The sequence below is a fragment of the Bos mutus genome, chromosome 26 (genome assembly GCF_027580195.1).
Source record: "Bos mutus isolate GX-2022 chromosome 26, NWIPB_WYAK_1.1, whole genome shotgun sequence".
NCBI lineage: Eukaryota > Metazoa > Chordata > Mammalia > Artiodactyla > Bovidae > Bos > Bos mutus.
The window spans coordinates 6,984,111-7,004,451 of NC_091642.1; the positions used below are offsets into that span (position 1 = coordinate 6,984,111).

The 20,341-nt window shown below is 43.0% G+C and overlaps 1 pseudogene; it reads left to right on the forward strand.

The window, feature by feature from the left end:
- Window positions 1-18,181: 18,181 nt before the first annotated feature.
- LOC138985867 (U6 spliceosomal RNA) lies at window positions 18,182-18,282 on the forward strand (annotated as a pseudogene).
- The last annotated feature ends 2,059 nt before the right edge of the window (window positions 18,283-20,341 follow it).

Sequence of the window (20,341 nt, forward strand, 5' to 3'; positions counted from 1 at the left end):
TTGTCACAACCCTTTTTTAAGATGCTGTCTGGAAATGTTTATCCCATTCGTGGGAGTCTAATCCACAGAAATAAAAATAGAAGGACATAAGGACATAAGAGGATATTTATTTGTGCATTATTTAGCAAAAAAATAAAAGGGGGAAATTAAATTAAACCCTGTCAGGAGGAGAATGGTGGAATAAATCATGGCACAACCACATTATGAAATATAATGTAGCAATTTATTACAAAATGAACTAAAGTTATACAAGTTGTTTTGGAGGGATTTGTGTGAGATTCTGTCGAATTCAAAAGGCAAGGCTCAAAAATATGTGTATTCAGACTTACAGAACCAACTTATGTTGCCAGGGGGAAGAATGGGGAAAAGGACTAGTTAGGGAGTTTGGAATGGACATGTACACACTGCCGTATTTAAAATGAATAACCAACGAGATCCTATTGTATAGCACATGGAACTCTGCTCAGTGTTATCTGGCAGCCTGGATGGGGGGGAGTTTGGGGGAGAATGGAGACATGTATCTGTATGGCTGAGTCCCTTTGCTGTCCACCTAAAACTATCACAGCATTGTTAACCGGCTTTACTCCAATACAAAATAAAAAGTTTTTAAAAAAGAAATATTTGTATAATATATTCTTTGCATATTTTAAATCTTTGCAATTATTTTTATTAAAAACTATGCTAATAACCTAAAATGAGTACCTGCAATGTACTGAGAAATAATGCAAACATACCAAAGAAATAAAATTGTCTCACTTGAGAAAGATGTTACTTCATTAATTATTCATACAGATACAATGTTTACTTTTCTTATTGAGTAACAAAATGGTTATATACCACAATAGAAGTGTGGAAAAATTCTGAGAGGGTGGTATCCCAAAGATTTTCTTGAGGCGATAACTTGCTCTAATGTGGTTTTAAGAGAAATGATAGTTTAGATCAAGAAGAAGGTGGCAAATGGCTAACTAATTTGCTTGCTAAAAAGTTTTTACTTATGTGGGAATATCAGATTCATAGGCGCATGCACAAAAGTTCCATAAATGAGGGTTATACAAAGTTCCATAAATCAAGATGATAAGAAATTAGTAACGGTAATCATGAACTAAATAATTAAATAATTTGCATCATTAGTATATCATTTTTCAAAAAAGATCTATCAGTGCATCTGAAAGTGAAAGTGTTAGTTGCTCACTTACGTCCGACTCTTTGTGACCCCATGGACTGTAGCCCACCAGGCTCCTCTGTCTGTAATTCTCCAGGCAAGAATACTGGAGTGGTTCAGTTCAGTTCAGTTCAGTTGCTTAGTCATGTCTGACTCTTTGCAACCCCATGAACCGCAGTATGCCAGGCCTCCCTGTCCATCACCAACTCCCGGAGTCCACCCAAACCCATGTCCATTGTGTCGGTGATGCCATCCAACCATCTCATCCTCTGTCGTCCCCTTCTCCTCCTGCCCTCAATCTTTCCCAGCATCAAGGTCTTTTCAAATGAGTCAGCTCTTCTCATCAGGTGGCCAAAGGATTGGAGTCTCAGCTTCAACATCAGTCCCTCCAGTGAACACCCAGGACTGATTTCCTTTAGGATGGACTGGTTGGATCTCCTTGCAGTCCAAGGGACTCTCACAAGTCTTCTCCAACACCACAGTTCAAAAGCGTCAATTCTTCAGCGCTCAGCTTTCTTTATAGTCCAACTCTCACATCCATGACTACTGGAAAAACCATAGCCTTGACTAGATAGACCTTTGTTGGCAAAGTAATGTCTCTGCTTTTTAATATGCTGTCTAGGTTGGTCATAACTTTCCTTCCAAGGAGCAAGAGTCTTTTAATTTCATGGCTACAATCACCATCCTCAGTGATTTTGGAGCCCATAAAAATAAAGTCAGCCACAGTTTCCACATCTATTTGCCATGAAGTGATGGGACCAGATGCCATGATCTTAGTTTACTGAATGTTGAGCTTTAAGCCAACTACCAATTCCTTCTCCAAGGCATCTTCCTAACCCAGGGATTGAACCCAGGTCTTCTGCATTGCAGGCAGATTCTTTACCACCTGAGTCACCAGGGAAGCCCCATTAATGCATCTACTGAAGAATTACATTTGATGTAATATGTTGCCTGCATTCAGACATAATCTAGCTTGAAAAACTCCTGCAATGTAGCAATCCCTAATAAACCAAGAGACATAGGATAAACAAATAAAATTGTTATCTATTTGTAGTTGTAAGGAAAGAAATTGAATTGTTTGTACAGTCAACTGTTCCTAAAGTTTCCAAACTTCATCTTCTCATCAACATGTATATTTGAGAATAGAGGATTGGGCAAATCCTGATGAGGGGTACCATGACCTATTTCACAAGGACAGTCAATATTCACTGAAGACAGAAGTAATTAACTGCTTTTAAAAATCTCAAACTTATGGACAAATTACAAGTATGGTACAGATAACTCTTTTCATGAACCATTTCAGAGAAAGTTACCTACATGATGCTCCAAATATTTAGTATATATTGTGTATTCCTACAAAAAAAGATGTTCTCCAACATAAATATATTTCAACTAAAAAATCAGGAAATTAACATTGATATAATACTATTATCTGACCCTCAGACAGTATTCAAGGCTTCCAAATTATCCCAATAATGTTTTTATAGAAAAAGGATCCAGTTTAGAATCACAGGTTGAGCTTAGTTGTCACCTATCACTTCATGGCAAATAGATGGGGAAACAGTGACAGACTTTATTTTGGGGGGCTCCAAAATCACTGCAGATGGTGACTGCATCCATGAAATGAAAAGACACTTGCTCCTTGGAAGAAAAGTTGCGACCAACCTAGACAGCATATTAAAAAGCAGAGACATTACTTGGCCAACAGAAGTCAGCCTAGTCAAAGCTATGGTTTTTTCAGTAGTCACATATGGATGTGAGAGTTGGACTGTAAAGAAAGCTGAGTGCTGAAGAATTGATGCTTTTGAACTGTGGTGTTGGAGAAGACTCTTGAGAGTCCCTTGGACTGCAAGGAGTTCCAACCAGTCCACCATACTAGAGGAAATCAGTCCTGAATATTCATTGAAAGGACTGATGCTAAAGCTGAAACTCCAATCCTTTGGCACCTGATGCAAAGAACTGACTCATTGGAAAAGACCTTGATGCTGGGAAAGATTGAAGGTGGGAGGAGAAGGGGACGACAGAGGATGAGATGGTTGGATGGCATCACCGACTCATGTCCATATGAGTTTGTGTAGACTCCGGGAGTTGGTGATGGCCAGGGAGGCGTGTTGCAGTCCATGGGCCTGCAAAGAGTCGGACATGACTGAGCGAGTAAACTGAACTGAACTGAACTGACTTTTTAACGATTACAGACCAGTTATTTTGTGGAATTTCCCTCCATTTGGGTTTCCTATTTCCTCATGATTAGATTCACAGTACATATCTGTGACGAGAATACCACAGACATGATGCTGTGTTTTTCTGTTGGATCCTACCAGATGGCAGACAATCTCAATTTGTCCCATTACTGATGCTTAGTTTGATCCTTTGATTAAAGTGGAGTCTGCCAGGCTTCTCCTCTGTAGAAGTTCTCTTTTTCTACTTGTAATTAATAAGTATTTTGTGGGGAGGTATTTTGAGACTGGAGAAGGCAATGGCACCCCACTCTAGTACTCTTGCCTGGAAAATCCCATGGATGGAGGAGTCTGGTAGGCTGCAGTCCATGGGGTCGCTAAGAGTCGGATACAACTGAGCGACTTCACTTTCACTTTTCATTTTCATGCATTGGAGAAGGCAATGGCAACCCACTCCAGTGTTCTTGCCTGGAGAATCCCAGGGACGACGGGGCCTGGTGGGCTGCCGTCTATGGGGTCACACAGAGTCGGACACGACTGAAGTGACTTCGAAGCAGCAGCAGCATTTTGAGACTATGTAGACATCCAATTCATCATCAAAATTTTAATTTACTCATTCATTTATTTACATCACTGTGAACGCACTTTCCCATTCTATTAGATGGGTTATAATTCATTGCTAAAATTATTAGTTTGATCCTCAAATTATACCAGATTTGGCCAATGAGAGCTCCTTCAGTCTGGTTCCTGTCCTTTTGACTTGTCCTCATCATTCTTTAAGCACTTTCTTACTTCTGGGCACAAAAAGAAACTCCAAGCTTGTTTTGTTATTTGTCTGTATCAGCCATGGAATCAGTCATTTCTCCAAGGTGCCTCAGTTTCTTTTAGTAAAAAATGGTATTTAGAAACCAATATCTGAGTGCTAGGTGTGCTCAATGCTACTGAGATGTCCCTGCTTCTGGGTCCTTCTGCTGGACAGAATTAGGAAATATGTCATGTATGTATTTACACTGTTTTTTTTCTATATACATCTGCTGCTGCTGTTAAGTCACTTCATTTGTGTCCGACTCTGTGTGACCCCATAGACGGCAGCCCACCAGGCTCCCCCGTCCCTGGGATTCTCCAGGCAGGAACACTGGAGTGGGTTGCCATTTCCTTCTCCACTATATACATCTATATTTATTGAAAGCCATGTGTTCACATCAACACATGAAGATTTTAACTTTCTTCTTTCCCATAATTGTAATCCTTTCTCAGACAATGAGAAACCTAGTTCCTATTATTCTTAGTATTTAATTCATCAGACTCTGAAGTGAGTGCCGTCTTCACTCACACACTCTGACACTCTTCATCAGCTCATCTCCACCCTCTCCCCTCCATGAAGATGCCCCCTTTTCCCCATCCCGACATCTGTACTGAGCAGCTCCAATCCTGGAAGTACAGACACCCCCCTCATGCCAGTCAGGTGCAAATGCAAACCCCTGCTCTGGGACACTGTAGCTCCCCCTGCCACCCACAGATGCCTTTTTGCTCAAGCCCACTGACCAGTTTCTCTGCACTGGACTTTTATTAACTTCATTACCAGTTCACGCAGCCTTAGTTAGATGCTGTAACCTAAGGAAACTTTCTGGGGACTGCATTGTCCCAGAAAGGTGAGGGAGTGGTGGAGCCCTCTAATATGGCCTGGGGGAGACAGCGCACTCCCCTGCTCCACGTGGCCTCCCAGAATGAAAGTTGTCACCCTGCTATGGGTGTAACATAAATGTGAGCAGGCAGCTGCTCCTGTGCCCTGGGAAGCCTGCACAAAAGGCCTTTGCAACCTTCACAGCCCTCACCATCACAAATGCCACCTTGCCCCCAATCCACTCTTTCGTAAGCTGGGCTGAAGACAGAAATTCCAGGGTGTACATCTGCCATTCTTGCCGTGCAGCGGAATAGCACCTCCTGCCTACTGCCACCTCCCACCCTAGGGGGTTGAACCTTCCCGCTGTCTCACTGTGCACCGTTGAGAGACTAGCGAACTGAGAAGAAAAAGGCTTTTCTTGACTATAGATCTAACATTTTAAATAAGACTAAAACCATCATTGTCTTTTGCCATGAAATTACTGAAGGTGGAACTTAGTGAACTTATAATGTATCAAGGAGCGTAATTATGAGATAATTTAATTGCTAAATCATCCTGTCCAAATTAGAAACTGTTAAAAGCAGAGTCTGTGCTCATAAACATTTAATATTTTATACTAATTTTTATTTTATGCCTTCAATAAAAATGATATAACAGTGTTGTCTTATATTTGAAAGGTTTGGAAATGCCTGCGATGGACTGTTACATTTTTGGCTCTCTGACACTTACTCAGAAGACGGCGTTACTCAGCTTTCTTTTTCTTAACATTTCAACGATAATGATATGGTGAGGAGGAAAATGCGACACACTCGGGGAACTTGAATAACTGTGAGAACATTCTAGTCACAGGTTGAGATTTGTTCATATGGAACCCGAGGTGTGAGTTTGTCACAGCATTCGCAGCTCTCTGATGCTCAGGAATCATCTTTTGTTTTGAAAACAGTCACACACGCTCCCTCTCCAGAGGCTTCCAGGGCAGGGCTCTCTGAGAATCTGTTGTTGTTGTTTCTGAGACTCTCTCAGACGTAAGGAGCATTCCAGCAACTCGAAGCCAGGGCTCAGGGGCACCCGGGCACAGTTTAGAACCCAGCCAAATGAGGCACCGATACTATACGGCACCTCCTTTTTTTTGTTGTTTTAGAGATCTTTCTTTTTAAAGCTCCTCAAATCCAGGTCATTTTTTGTTTTATTTTTGTCTATCTGTGTCAGCTTTCAACTTTTTTTTTTTTTAACCTAGCTGTAGTGGGGGAATTGTGCCTGGAGCACACCCACCAGCATCGCTGAGGCATCTCCCAGTTCCCTCAGGAGCTGACCTGGCTGGAGAAAGTGAAAGACAATGGTGCTCCAAGCTTCCTTGGCTCAGACTGGAATGCCCACCCTCAGCCTCTGCAGATCTCAGCCCAGGGCTCCTTCGAGGACTCCTCAGGTGCAGGCTCCTCCTGGGAGCCATGTTGGATCACCACAGCAGAAGCAAACCTGCCCTCCTTCGAAGAGTCGCTGTTTTCTGGTGACTTCCTAACAGCTCACCACTTTGAGCAAATCGTGACTCCTGACCTCTGTGTCATCTTCTGATCCCCTTGGGTAGGTAACACTAAGTTATTCGAAAGCAGGCTCTCAATGGGATTCAACCTTGAGTTTTTCACCATGCCTCAGTAGCACAAAAACAGGTATTGAATGAATAAAGGAAAGGAGAGAATCAGATAGAATGAAGTTTCAGAGGGTAAAGCCTATATGCGATACGCAGGTATCACAGAGGCTACAGCTTTAACAGTTAGTTACAGTTGTCTTTTTTTCATTTTTAATGTTGATTTATAATGTAGTATTTTTAAATTTTTGGCTGCACCCTGCGGCACGTGGGGTCTTAGTTCCCTGACCAGGGATCAAACCCACACCCCCTGCATTGGAAGGCCAAGTCTCAACCCACTGGACTCCAGAGAAGTCCCAGGTACAGTTGTCTTAAGAATGAGGAAGCCGAGCTAATGGAGAGGATAAGGTCTAACCAGGCATGGAGGGACATTGTGCTCAAATTCCCCTGTGGCCTTGGCTCCAATACACTTAGGTTCTTCTGAAATTCTGTAGCTTGGAGACGCCTGTGAAGAATCAGAGATGTGTGGTCTTGGCTTCATTGTCAGGAACAGCTCAGGACTGGGATGTGAAATGTTGAAGTGAAAACTCAAAGCTTTCAAGAAAAAAGAAAGAAGACAGAGGCAGATGAGAACACAGAGCAATGAGGCCAAACGAGACCATCAGCCACACCACCAGCCGCACTTGGCCCACGTGCTCCCCCAGCCACCCCTGGGCAGCCACGTGCCGGCCTCTACAACGTCAGTAACACACGTACTGGACGGTCACTCCATCCGTTAAGCTACGCCCACCACCCCAGAGCGTGCCGGGTCACAGTCTGACTCACTGCCATCAGGGGCCTCCTTTTCTCTCCGCTCGATTGTGTGGAGTGGTTCTTTGGCCTTGGGCTTCGTTTCACAGAGCCTGGTTCTGGATGGTCTCCAGCGTCTCTCCTCCGTGCTTACAAAAGAACCGGGCTGAGAGGGCAAGTTGGGACCAGAAAGTTTTTTTGGACCTTCTTTTGGCGACAAGCCCAAAAGGCCATTAAAGCTAAAAGCCATGTGATTTTTCTGCTGGGCAGAGAATGGAGTGAGGGTCTGGTTCTATTTATGAAGATTCCTGCCTTTGTAGGAAGTGTGTGGTAGAAACAACCCATTTTGTGTTTTCAGTTTAAAAATGATTTCCTCTGCTCTGCTAGGTGAATAAATAATCATGCTCCATTATGATAGAGATAATCATTTTGTTCACATATGAGGCCCTCTGGAAACAACAGATGATAAAGGATCAAGGCTGGGTATTAGGAAGTCTTAAACTTTTTCAAGTGTGTATCTTCGAAGAATGTTAAAGAATAAAGACATCCGGTAAAGGTCAAATTCGTGTTCTTATTTAAGGACTGTGTTCATTTGACATTTTGGTTGAGGAAAGACAGTTTCTCTGCTACTCAGAGAGGAAGTAAAAGTTGCCTAATGGCAGCTGTAGTGCGGCTGTTAAACAAAGGCCTGATATTCATTTCCTCTCTGTTCTAAATCACTGGGGGTGGATGGATGGCTTTGCCAGATGAAGGAAGACAACAGTAAAGGAAAATAAAACAGGTCCCTATCCACGAAGACACAAACACACATTTCAAATGAAACATGCTTGACGGACATCTTTAGTTTTAACATGCATACACAAATATGCAACCTGAAAAAATGGCTTTGGAGGATAAAGTGAAAGTTGCTCAGTCACGTCGGACTCCTTGCAACCCCATGGACTATACAATCCATGGAATTCTCCAGACCAGAATACTGGAGTGGGTAGCCTTTCCCTTCTCCAGGGCATCTTCCCAACCCAGGGATTAAACCCAGGTCTCCCACATTGCAGGCAGATTCTTTACCAGCTGAGCCACAAGGGAAGGATAAAAAGGAAACAAAAAACAGTGGCAGAATTTCCTACAGACCCCAATTTGGTGTTGGCTTGCAGGAATAGAGTGCTCGATGAAGACTGTCTTGTGAGCTTGGACCGCTTGACGTGACTGATACTGTTCAGTGATGGTCGATCATCTAAACCAGTGGAAGGCCTCAGAGAGAAATGTTGTTGTCAAAAGGAACCTTGATTGTTTTCTCCACCTCTTCCAGCCACTTAATCGCTGGCACAGAGGCATCAGGGTGTTCAGAAGTCCTGCCCATGGTGACTGCCCATGCTGAGAAGCTGCTGCTGGGCACAAGGACAGGCCCCGGAGTCCCAGCCTCTGCTGGCCTCTGAGCACCGTCCAGCATCACCCCACCTGCCCACCTCAGACACTGTCTGTCTTGCTGTTGCCCACACCAAAGTCCTCCTAGCCTCTTGAGCAGCCATGGGAGCAAGCGCAATGCTGCTGAGCTTAATTCATCTTCCTCTTACAGACTGTGTTTAGGACTGGCTGGCAAAGATCAATGGTTCTCCAGCGTGCTTTGGACCAGAGAGGAAATGAGCAGAGGGGTTTTCAGTTCACCGCAGCTGTAACTGTCTCTGTACAACTCTGTCTTCCCTGCCCTGACCCACAGCGGGCCCCTCATTTGGACCATGGCTGGCATTGGTGGGTTGAATTCTGTTTAAGAATCACCTGCCCACCTGCCCGTTCATTGGCAGCTGAGATATTTTGTTACAGGGCCCTTATTGTAAAATCTTTACTATCCGTTTATTATAAATTACTACTGGCACATTTTCAAGTTGCCAGAAGAATTCTCTTCTGTGAGGCTACTGGCGTATCTTTAAAAAACTATGATCTAAACATTCATTTAAATATTTACAGAAGGAGTAAAGTAGGAAACGATCGCTGCCAAAGTGATGACTTTGCTATTTTTAAAAATTTGGTTTATCCCAACTTTTAAAAGAGTATATGCTGCATATATTGTTGGGACATATATAAGAGATGAGGTTTTTCCTTCACGAAAGAAAAGAAAGAACTGGAAAGATTCAGAAGCTATAGTAGTTATTGTTGTTGTTTGGTCGCTAAGTCATGTCCGACTTTTTTACAACCCCATGGACTAGCCTGCCAGATTTGTCTGTCCATGGGATTTCCCAGGCAAGAATACTGGAGTGGGTTGCCATTCCCTTCTCCAGGGGATCTTCCCGACCCAGGGATCGAGCCGCGTCGCCTGCACCTGCTGAACTGGCAGGAGGATTCTTTACCGCCGAGCCACATGGGAAGCCCAAGAGCTCAGAAGGCAGAATCTTAATTAAGCAAGTACTTACGGAATGTGAAAGCTGCTATGGGTTGGAGGGAGAAGAAAGGGAGAGGGAATGAATCTTGCTCAGCTAAAAGGGGAATCAACTCTGAGTTTTGCCTGCGATGACACCTGTGCACCTCATCGCTATGGAAAACAGGTTCCATTAGCATACAAGGACCTGGGGTTGCCATAACAAAGGAGACTTTTGTCAATGACTCAATATCTTATTTTACTGGGATTTCTGAAAAGCACACATTTTTGTAAACTCTTAGTGTTATTTTCTGACTGTTGCTGTTTAGTGCTCAGTGCTGTCCAACTCTTTGTGAGTCAGACTGTCCATGGTCAAAATGAGCGAGACTGTTTTGTTTCTGTCCATGGTCTGTCCATGGAATTCACTAGGCAAGAATACTGGAGTGGGTTGCCATTCCCTTCTCCAGGGGACCTTCACAACCCAGGAATGGAACCCCAGTCTCCTGCATTGCAGGCAGATTCTTTACTGTCTGCACTACTAGGGAAGACTGCTAACCACTAAATGTGTCAGAGTTGAGGATAAAAGAGAGTCTTCCACCTGCACCTCTTTACAATTCAGAGGTAAATTCTCATCCCTGGTGGCTCAGCTGGTAAAGAACCCACCTGCAATGGGAGAGACCTGAGTGTGATCTCTGGGTTGGGAAGATGCCCTGGAGAAGGGAAAGGTTACCCACCCAGTATTCTGGCCTAGAGAATTCCATGGACAGAGGAGCCTGGCAGGCTACAGTTCCTGCTGTCACACAGAGTTGGACATGACTGAGCAACTTTTCAATTTCAAAGTCCTCATACCGTGAGAGTCTGTGACTCTGTTTTAAGAAAATGCTGGGACCGGGAAGGAGTCAGGCTACCCAGGGCACATGGTTAATGATTTGGGACCTTAGAGTTGCACTTCATTATAAATAAAAGGCAGTTCTCATGTTCTAGTAAATATGTTGAAATGCTTTCTAAAATCCCTCTACCTCTAAGAGTCCCAAATTCATCGTATAATTTATCTTTGTTTCTTGTTTGAGTGAGCAAAAGAAGCCTTTATTTTTTATTTTTTCATTTTTTAAATTCAATAAGCCAGTGCAAAAAAATCCTATGCATTCTAACCTATTTGGCCTCTCACAAAGCCCTTTAATTTGAAAGAAAATGAAGAATTATTATAGAGATCCACCAAAAAATTTTAATGCAAAATGAGCGAGACTGTTTTGTTTCTGCTACTGGTGCAATATTTTCTCACGGTTATGCTCTTGAAACATGAATCTGTGATAGTTTAAGAGCTGAATACATAATTTAATACTGCCCAAGGCCAGCATTAGCTAAAGCAGATGTTTGTGAAAGATGCATGTCTTTATTGGAGGTTTGAGCTGCCCTAATTCGGTCCATTTCACTCTGCCTCCCTTTCAGGGCTCACCATATCCTCTCTTCTGCAATGGCAGACTAATAACACATACCCCGTTTAAAGATAGCTCAGGAGAGCCCACTATACACCACGATGAAGCTGCCCTAAAAAAAAGAAGGTGGTTGTCTTTGGGGGCTATTGACACATCACTGAATCCCTGAATCTCACAGCAGGAAGACCCTCAGGATGTTACTGGTTCAACTTAATGCTTGGATTCTCTGCAATGTCCCAGCCACATAGTTGAACTCTGCAGTGACGGGGACTCTCAGGGTCACACATTTGCTCTGTGACTACATAGCTCTCACAAGGAAGCAGTTAGAGGGTGGTGACTAGGAGCGCCAATGTAGGAACCCCAGCCCCGCCCTGTCCTCCCTGTGTGACCTCGGGCTAGGTCCTTTAACCTCTGTTTCCTCATGGCAGTAAGCACATAGGGTTGTTCTGAGGATCCAATGAGACACAGTGTCTAGCATATTGTAAGGACTAAGTGGAAGCCATTTTTAATCATTTAAATGTTAGTCAATGTCCTTTGCACTGGATTTCCAACCTCTGATTCCGGTTCTGCCCCCATAGCTGAGCCAGCTGCCAGCCTCTCTCCCATGTGCCTGTCAGCCAGATATTTGAACATGTTCATCATTTTCACCTCTTTTTCCTCCATCCTTTGGACTCTTGATTACAATCACCCCTACTCACTGACATTTCTCCGAATGTCCAATGTTCCCTCTCAGCCTGGACTTCCTCCTCTGTCACTTCCAACCCTTTTTGGCCTGATCAAATCCAGCTCCTCCTTCAGATCTCAACTAAGATGTCCCTTCTGCCTGAAGCCTTCCCTGGTCCCTGATGTATCTCCCAGAACCAATTGTTGCTTATTTATCCCAAACACTACGTTCAGTTTCGCAAGAAGAGGAAGATACAGGGAAAGAATTAGGCAGGAGTGGAGGGGGGTGAAAACCCATATGGATCATGACTTGGAAAAAAGTAACCCTGCAGCAATGTGGACGCAGAACTAAAGTCACTAACCGAGATTAATACTAACGATGTCATGTTTTGAGGGGGCAGTGACTTTACCTCTTAATGGCTGAAGGCGTTGGTCTCCAGGAGGCAGGGTCAGTGTCTGCTTCATTCCTCATCTCCAGGCCCTGGGACAGTGCTGCTCACTAGATAATTCTTAAACATGTTGTCATCATTTCTGAGAGCTTACACATCCATTTTCCAACATGCTCCTCCGGACAAACTCAGAGAGCCAACAGAGCCATTTTCTTGTCTTTGCAGAGGAATAAGACGGGAACTTGGGAGCAGTGGCTCATGAAAGCCAAATTCAGTCCTAGCTCTTCTGAGCAGGACTCTTCCACGACACTGAATGTCTCTCCCTGTCTTCCCCACTGAGCACAGGGAAGGCTCCACACTTCACAAATGAGAAGTAACACTGATCAAATAGATACCTGCACAGACCCTTCCTCTTGTGAGGGAAAACAGGGTTATATCTGTCATCTTTATTCACACGGATGGTAAAGGCAGGAAGGCAGATCTCTGGGATCCTGGAGTGGGAAGAAGTCAGAGGGCGCTCTGTGCCCCGCCGCCCCCTCCCCCAGCTCAGCCTAACTCTTGGCCTTGGTCTCAGTGTTACATTGTCATCTGAGGAGCCATAGCTTGCTCCTTGTATAGCACCTGGTGTTGGTTATGCCTACTAGCGCAGCTGTCTCCTCTTAGCCAGGATGATTCCTTGGCTCTTCTAGGAAACAAGCAAAAGTAGGGCCTTTTCTGTTTGAAGGCACCTCACTCAGCCTTTGCAGTGAGGTGGAGTTGTTCTTGTTGTTCAGTCGCTAAGTTGTGTCCGACTTTCTGCAACCGCATGGACTGCAGCACGCCAGGCTTCTCTATCCTCCACTATCTCCCGGAGTTTGCTCAAACTCACGTCCATTGAGCCGGTGATGCCATCCAACCATCCCATCCTCTGTCTCCCCCTTCTCCTCTCACCCTCAATCTTTCCCAGCATCAGGATCTTTTCCAGTGAGTCGGCTGTTCACATCAGGTGGCCAGGCCTCCTTACAAAGTCCAGACTGAATTTAGGAAAAGCCCTCCATCTTCCTTTGTTTTCTGGAAAGACATCCTGAGCTGATCCTGAACACTGAGTGCTTTTCCAAGTGTCTGAAAACAGTTGGAGAGACTTTTGAACAAGGCCAGACAAACAACCGTTTATTCCTTTTCGTTCTCCCATCTCCAGTCTCCCACTTGGGTGTATTAAGCCCAAGCCAGGGACAACCCCAGCAAAATCTCAGGCTAGAATCCACAGCTGTGCTTTGCTGGTGCTGAGACCCAACTGAGAAGCAGTGATGAAGCTGGTCGGAAGAGGTTATGGAGACAGGCATAAACAGACCACATGCCCAGCAGGGAGACTGAACCAAGAGCCCCAAATCATCGGCCCAGAAGTCTGCTTGGAAGCTCAGGCTACCCCAGAATCCTCCATCATCCCAGCCACCCCTGTGGATGCACTTAGCTCAGAGACAGGAGGGTGGGAAGGGAATCAGCCTGGTTGAAGGAGGCACCACGATGAGCTCCAAGCCTGGTGAGAAAGCGGAGCTCACGGCAGTGCGGCCCAGACGGGTTTTGAGCCTTTATCTTGGGAACTCTAAAATCAACATGACAGGGATGATGGTATCTGACTCCTAAGCTAACAAAGGCAAGAAAAGAAACCGTAAGACTTCAGGAAGGAAGGGGTTTTACCACCGCGAGACTTATTTTTATAGGAGCCTTTGCCAATCTGCTCTATGAAATCTGCCTGAGCTTTAACAAAAAAATTCAAATTTACTCACCTGAGTTAGACTCCAAATCAGTGTCCTGAAGTATTGCTTCTGAGTCTTTTGTCAAGGTCACATATGTACCTTTTCCAGATTCTATGCAAGAGCCATTTGAACTATAGTAAACGTAGACACACTCATTGATGGATTGATAGACAACATGTTGTATCGAAACAAGGTGAAAGATTTTTTTAAATTTTTTAAAAATAGTTATCCTATTTATAGGTAAAGGGATTCGTGTTTAGTTTAACTAATTCTCCTTTTACCTCAAGAAATGCCTTTGGAGTTTTGCTCACTGTAGTTGGAGTAGGAATAAGTCAAAATGAACCGAATACCACGTTGGCATAAACTACACAAAGCAGGCAAGAGGCTTCATGGAATTTGAGGAAAATAAGGTCTATCGCTTGCAAAAGACTGAGTTGTTAGAGGGCAACATTTGATCTGCAAGGTTTGGGGGCTTACAGAGAAGCCGGTACACGTAGTTCTGTGATCTCCAGAGTGGAGCCGAGATTACAGAGCTTGCGGTGGAAGCTGTAACATATCCCCAGCTTCCTTTTTTCTGGGAAATAATTTTACATTATGACTGTTTGTGACTAAAATGTAGTTCTATTGCACAATATCACCCTCAGAGCCATCTTCCTCTGTGTCCAGGCTTCTGAATTACATCTCCAATATGCCTTCAGGCTTATTACATACAATTAGGAAATCTTCTTAAGTAGCTCATTTTTCCCCCAAATATGTAATTTTGGCTGAATGATATTAAGGGGCTTAAAAAAAAAGATACCATTACATTAACTGAAATTATTACTATTTTAATTTGCCTGCAAAGCCTTTATTTCAAGTATCATTTCGTATAACTTGTAACTTGGTGGGTATCATAATCCTGATAGAATTTTAGCTACTTGATAGCCTGAGACATTTGGGGGGAAATCATTCCCCAAAGAAGACCAGTTTAATGAGTACTTCTGGTGTTAACTGTGAACCGCTATTTTCCACACTCTTAAAGCACATGACGAAACCAGGGACTTCTGCCACCTTTTTCAATGTAACACCTGGTGCTCTGTTCCTCCCCTCTCCCGACCCTAACAGTCACCCTCCAGGAACGCCTGGCCAATTTATGGAATTGATGGGCTGCAGAAAAAGCAGAGGAGCCGAGCCAGCTTCCTGAAATAGCAAGTTTTAAGATGAATTTCTGGAACAGCCACCTCAAGGTGCAATACAATGAAACTTTCTCTTATAATTTTCAACCAGCCAAGCCTTTGCCAAGACGGTATTATTTGTTGGAGAAAGTGACATCCCTGAGAATACAAAAAGCAAATCACTGAGAGCAATGGAAATCTCTAACCACTCGCTATATTTCCTCTTCACCTGAAACACAGTGCAAACTGGAACATGCCCTGTGAAATGTTAATCGTGGGTGTGGCATATGGTGGTCTCATGGTGGAAGTGGTGCTTGGGATTTCTCCCCTCTGCTCCAAACACAGCAACAACAAAATACCCAGCTGGTATTTCATATGGATTTTTTAAATTAAATCAAATATTAAATATAAAAATATGGCTATGCTAAAAGAGTGAGCTAACATCTTAATGAACCAGAAACAGAACTATAAAATGGAAAATGTCATGAACCAGAAGTCTATGGGGCTTTGAGCTCTGAAGCAGACAGGGTGATAAAGAGTTGACTCCTGTGACGTGGACAATAGCATATAGTTGAGGACTAATGGTGAGCTTGGGATTCCCTGGTGGCTCAGTGGTAAAAAATCTGTCTGCCGATGCCAGAAACGCAGGTTCGATCCCTGGGTGGGGACGATTCCCTGGAGAAGGAAATGACAACCTGCTCCAGTATTCTTGCCTGGAAAATCCCATGGACAGAGGAGCCTGGCAGGGTATAGTTCATGTGGTTGCAAAGAGTCGGACACAACTGAGTGACTGAGCACATACATACACACACACAGTGGGGGCTTTCTGCACACAGCTAAGCTCTGGGTTAGGCTTTCCACATGTGGAAGGAGCCAGAAAAAGGCCTAATTACTGTTTGCTGGCTGTGGCAGTGTGGAAGGAGGCAGAGAGAGCAGCCCTGGCGGCACTCGGGCCAAGCTGTCCCCTGGTCTGGTGACTGGCTCTGGGACGACACCGGTATCACTGTGGGAATGGACACTGAATTACTAGGGCAAGCCCTGGGGTCCCAGGGTGCTTCCCAGTGTCCACAAACAGGTAGACAGGGTAGGGGTAGTCCATAGAGAGGCGGAAGCACCCGCTCAAGATGAACCTGCAAGCTAAAATGTCAAAGCTTATGACAAAGAAAGTAACACTCAGAAAAGTAGACTCCAGTCTAAATGTCAGGTGTATTCGTTTCTTATCGCAGCTATAACTGACATAATCTTAGTGGCTTAGACCAACACAAATTTATTATGTCTCAATTCTGTAGTTCAGAAGATGGAACCAGAGCCCAGTGTGAAGCAAAAAATCATTTTTCAATTGAGAGGCTAAGGTCTGAAAATAGGCATCAATTATCTAACTGAAGAATGGTCTTGTGTATTGTAACCAGGTAGCTTAGTTCAGTCCAATTATCTTGAGTAAGACACAGAGCATCCCTGCCACTAGGGGCGCTGTGCTAGTACAGCTGGCCCTGAACCATGAAGCGGGGAGGGGGTGTCATGGAAAGGGTGTTGAAAATAGGTACACCTTGTGTACACTGTACCTGAGCTCCCTCTGTTCTTCAACTGTTGGGAAATGGATTTCCCACCTTATCCTTAGTTGGAATTTTGATCTAAAATGTATTCTATAGTTCAAATTTGGCCAAGTATTCCTAGGACAGAAATATGCAGATATTATCATCTAGAAGAAGCTGCTGAGTAGGGGATCAGAAGGTAAGAAAAGAATAAGTGTGTGTAAGCATAAAGAATCAAAATATAGTTGAGCACCTAATTGGACAACTGCCTTCTACCACTTCAACACTTGAATCTTCCTGGCTACTTGCATAGTATTGTTAAAAGTAGAATAAATCATCTGACATGACTAGGTTTTAGGAAAAAATGTGAGAGTCATTCAGGCACAAAATCAGTTTGAAATAGATGAAATTTTCCATCTGAGTGGCTTCTACCAGGACAGAATGTTTCTAGCAGTGCAGTATTTTTAATCTTGTTTTAAAATAAATACTTTAATGTATAAATCACTCAATTGTAAAGGCACTTCAATTTTATTTTCCTTTAGTTTTGAGGTTTTGGAATTGCTCTGTGCAGTTCCAAGTAAAAGCTCTCAGATAAAACTTGCATGCCGAAAGCCACCATCACAAATGTGCAAGTACAACTATAAATTTATACAACACTCAAGCTGTTTGTAGTTTGCAAAATTTGCTAATAAAATGCAGAAGTAGGGTTTCCATTTACACTCGCTGGCACTGGCACTGCTTGTATATCTTTAGTGCAGGCAAAGAGGGAAAATTCCATGCACAGAGAATCTTTTGTGGATGAGACAGTTTGCTAATATCTTAATGAGTGAATTATGATAATTATAGAAATCTTAGCTTTACATTATTTGTGAAGTGTGTGCGTGTGTGTGTATGACAGCCTTCCCAGGCAAACACAGCCTTCTGATTCAGCAGCATTCAGTGAGGAACATTTCTGTGCTAATAATACAAAATGGATCTTAAACTGCTGCATATTAATCAAATTCATTAAAGTACATTCATTAATTTGTGTATATAACAGCCAAACCGGGAATGTAGAGTTTGCTGATTTTGCACAAAATGCATGTATTAATGAATACTAAAACTTCCACATGAGTAATAGCTTTAAAATTTTTTTCATAAAGCAAAATTTTAAAGGGTAATACTGATAATTATTTTTTAAAACTTTTCCACTTTCACTTCATTTTGTATTATTTCACTTTAAGTGGAAAAAAATAAATATAGAAGAAAATAATTAAGAAATAAAGGGTAAGCCCAAAAGATTGTAAAGTAAAAAGAATGTAAGATTGGGCGACATTAATATTAAATTCCCTACCTCTCCTTCAAATCAATTTAAAAAATAGATTCAGGGAACCTTAGACACAGACTAAGGTCATGTACAAAGCATGAATTTGAAGCTGTATTAGGAAAGAGCTTTTCAATTCCTATATGGCACTAGAGGTTGGGTGTGTGGCAAAGGAAAATAACAGCCATGAAGGTGCCTCTGTATACTCACATGTCTAAAACTAATGGAACATTTTTACATATGTCAGGAGATCTAAGACTCGTATTAACAATCAGTGACTAGTGCTGGCTTCGGCAGCACATGCACTAAAATTGGAATGATACGAAAGTTAGTATGGCCCCTTTGTAAGAATGACATGCAAATTTACATTCTATTTATTTTTTTAAGAGGTAACCATGTGGTATGATAGATGTATTAATTAACTTAATTATGGTGACCATTTCAAAATGTACACATACTGTCATGTTGTACACTTTAAATATATACAATTTCATTTGTCCATTACTTGTCAATTTGTCAAAATAGAAAAAAAAAAAATCAGTACCTTTCTAACATTTTGCCCTTTCAGTTCAGTTCAGTTCAGTTGGCCAGTTGTGTCCAATTCTTTGTGACCCCGTGGACTGCAGTATGCAAGGCTTCCGTGTCCATCACCAACTCCCAGAGCTTTCTCAAACTCATGTCCGTCGAGTCAGTGATGCCATCCAACCATCTCCTCTGTCGTCCCCTTCTCCTCCTGCCTTCAATCTTTCCCAGCATCAAGGTCTTTTCCAGTGAGTCAGTTCTTTGCATCAGGTACCCAAAGTATTGGAGCTTCCGCTTCAGTTTTGCCCTTTACCTGAATGCTAACTGCTCAGAAGACAAGACTCATTGCTTTGTCCTCTGTGGCCCTAAGCACAGCGCCTGGCATGTAGCAGGCACTCAGTTAATAGGAAATTTAAAATAACTCTTGAACAAAGCCAAATATGGTAAGAGTTATATGAGAGGTATAAACACATTCACAGAGCAAACACCGGTGAGGCTTCAGGTCAGCTGCTGCGTGCTGATCTGCAAGCTTCCTGAAGACAAGACCCTCCAGTTTCTTCCTCTCTGGTGTTCCGAAGAACCCTACTCCTGTGTCATTCACGGGAGGGAAAGCGAGTGTGAAATTCCTAAGTTTGATCCCAGACATACTGAATTTTCTTATTAATTAGGAGGAATCTGCCAACTTTCTAGACTGTGCGTCCTTGCTCAAGAATAATGCTGTACATCAGCATTTCTCACACTGTGTTCCCCAGCATTCTCGTGCTCTGTGAGGTGAAAAGGGGTAGGAAAAAGGTTAAGTTAGTAAAATACTTCTGGTTCTCTCGTGCTGAGAGCTTTACAATGTACATGAATCTATCAAGGGTTCTGAGAAGTCTTGTCCTGTACACATCTGTGTTCCTTTTCTAAACCTAGTACTCCCTAAAATGATGCGAACCAGAACCAATTTTCCCATACGATCTGTTAATATATCATGAGACATGACTGTTGCCACATGTCTAATTCCTCTGCTAAAAATTCTTTTGCATTCTGTTGGCCATGTGTGCATGTGTGCTCAGTCACTTCAGTCAGGTCCGACTCTTTGCGAGCCTATGGACAGTAGCCCACTAGGCTCCTCTGTCCCTGGGATTCTCCAGGCAAGATTACTGGAGTGGGTCGTCATGCCCTCCTCCAGGGAACCTGCCCCACCCAGGGATCGAATTCGCGTCTCCTGCATTGCAGGCAGATTCTTTACTGCTGAGCCGCTGTGGAAGCCCCCTGTCAGCCACTGGAGCCATAAAACCATATATGAAGAGACCCAGGGGACTCCTTGATCCATGTCTTTGTCTTTAAGAACAGACTTCAATTGTTTAGCTAAGTGAGAACTTTCCCTGTATTTAACGAGCTTCTAAACTTCACTTGTTCTCCTATCTTATTCTAACACCATCAACGTGGCAAAGTTATCTTACCTATTTCTTGCTCTTTAAAAGACTGAAGTAAAATGGCTCCATACTCTTTTTATGTTTCTCTCCTCAAACTGATTCAGTTGAAACCTTAGTTTTCTCTTCTCCAGATTCAAATCATTCTGTTTTTTCTCAAAGATTTTAAGTTGTGCCTCCTTTTCGTCATTGTTCTTGAGCTATAATTGATATATGACATTGGTTTCAGGCATAAGGCATTGTGATTCAATATTTGTATATACTGCAAAATGATCACCATAGTAAGTCAACATCCATCACTACACAGTTACAAATTTGTGTATAGTGTGATAAAAACTTAAATCTACTCTGTTAGCAACTTTCAATATACAATACTATAAATTATTGTCACTGTGCTATGTGTTACATCCCCATGACTTGAATTGGAAGTTTGTACCTCTTGACCCTAGTCACTCATTTTTCCTTTCCAACCATCAATCTGTTCTTTGTATCTATAGGTTTAGT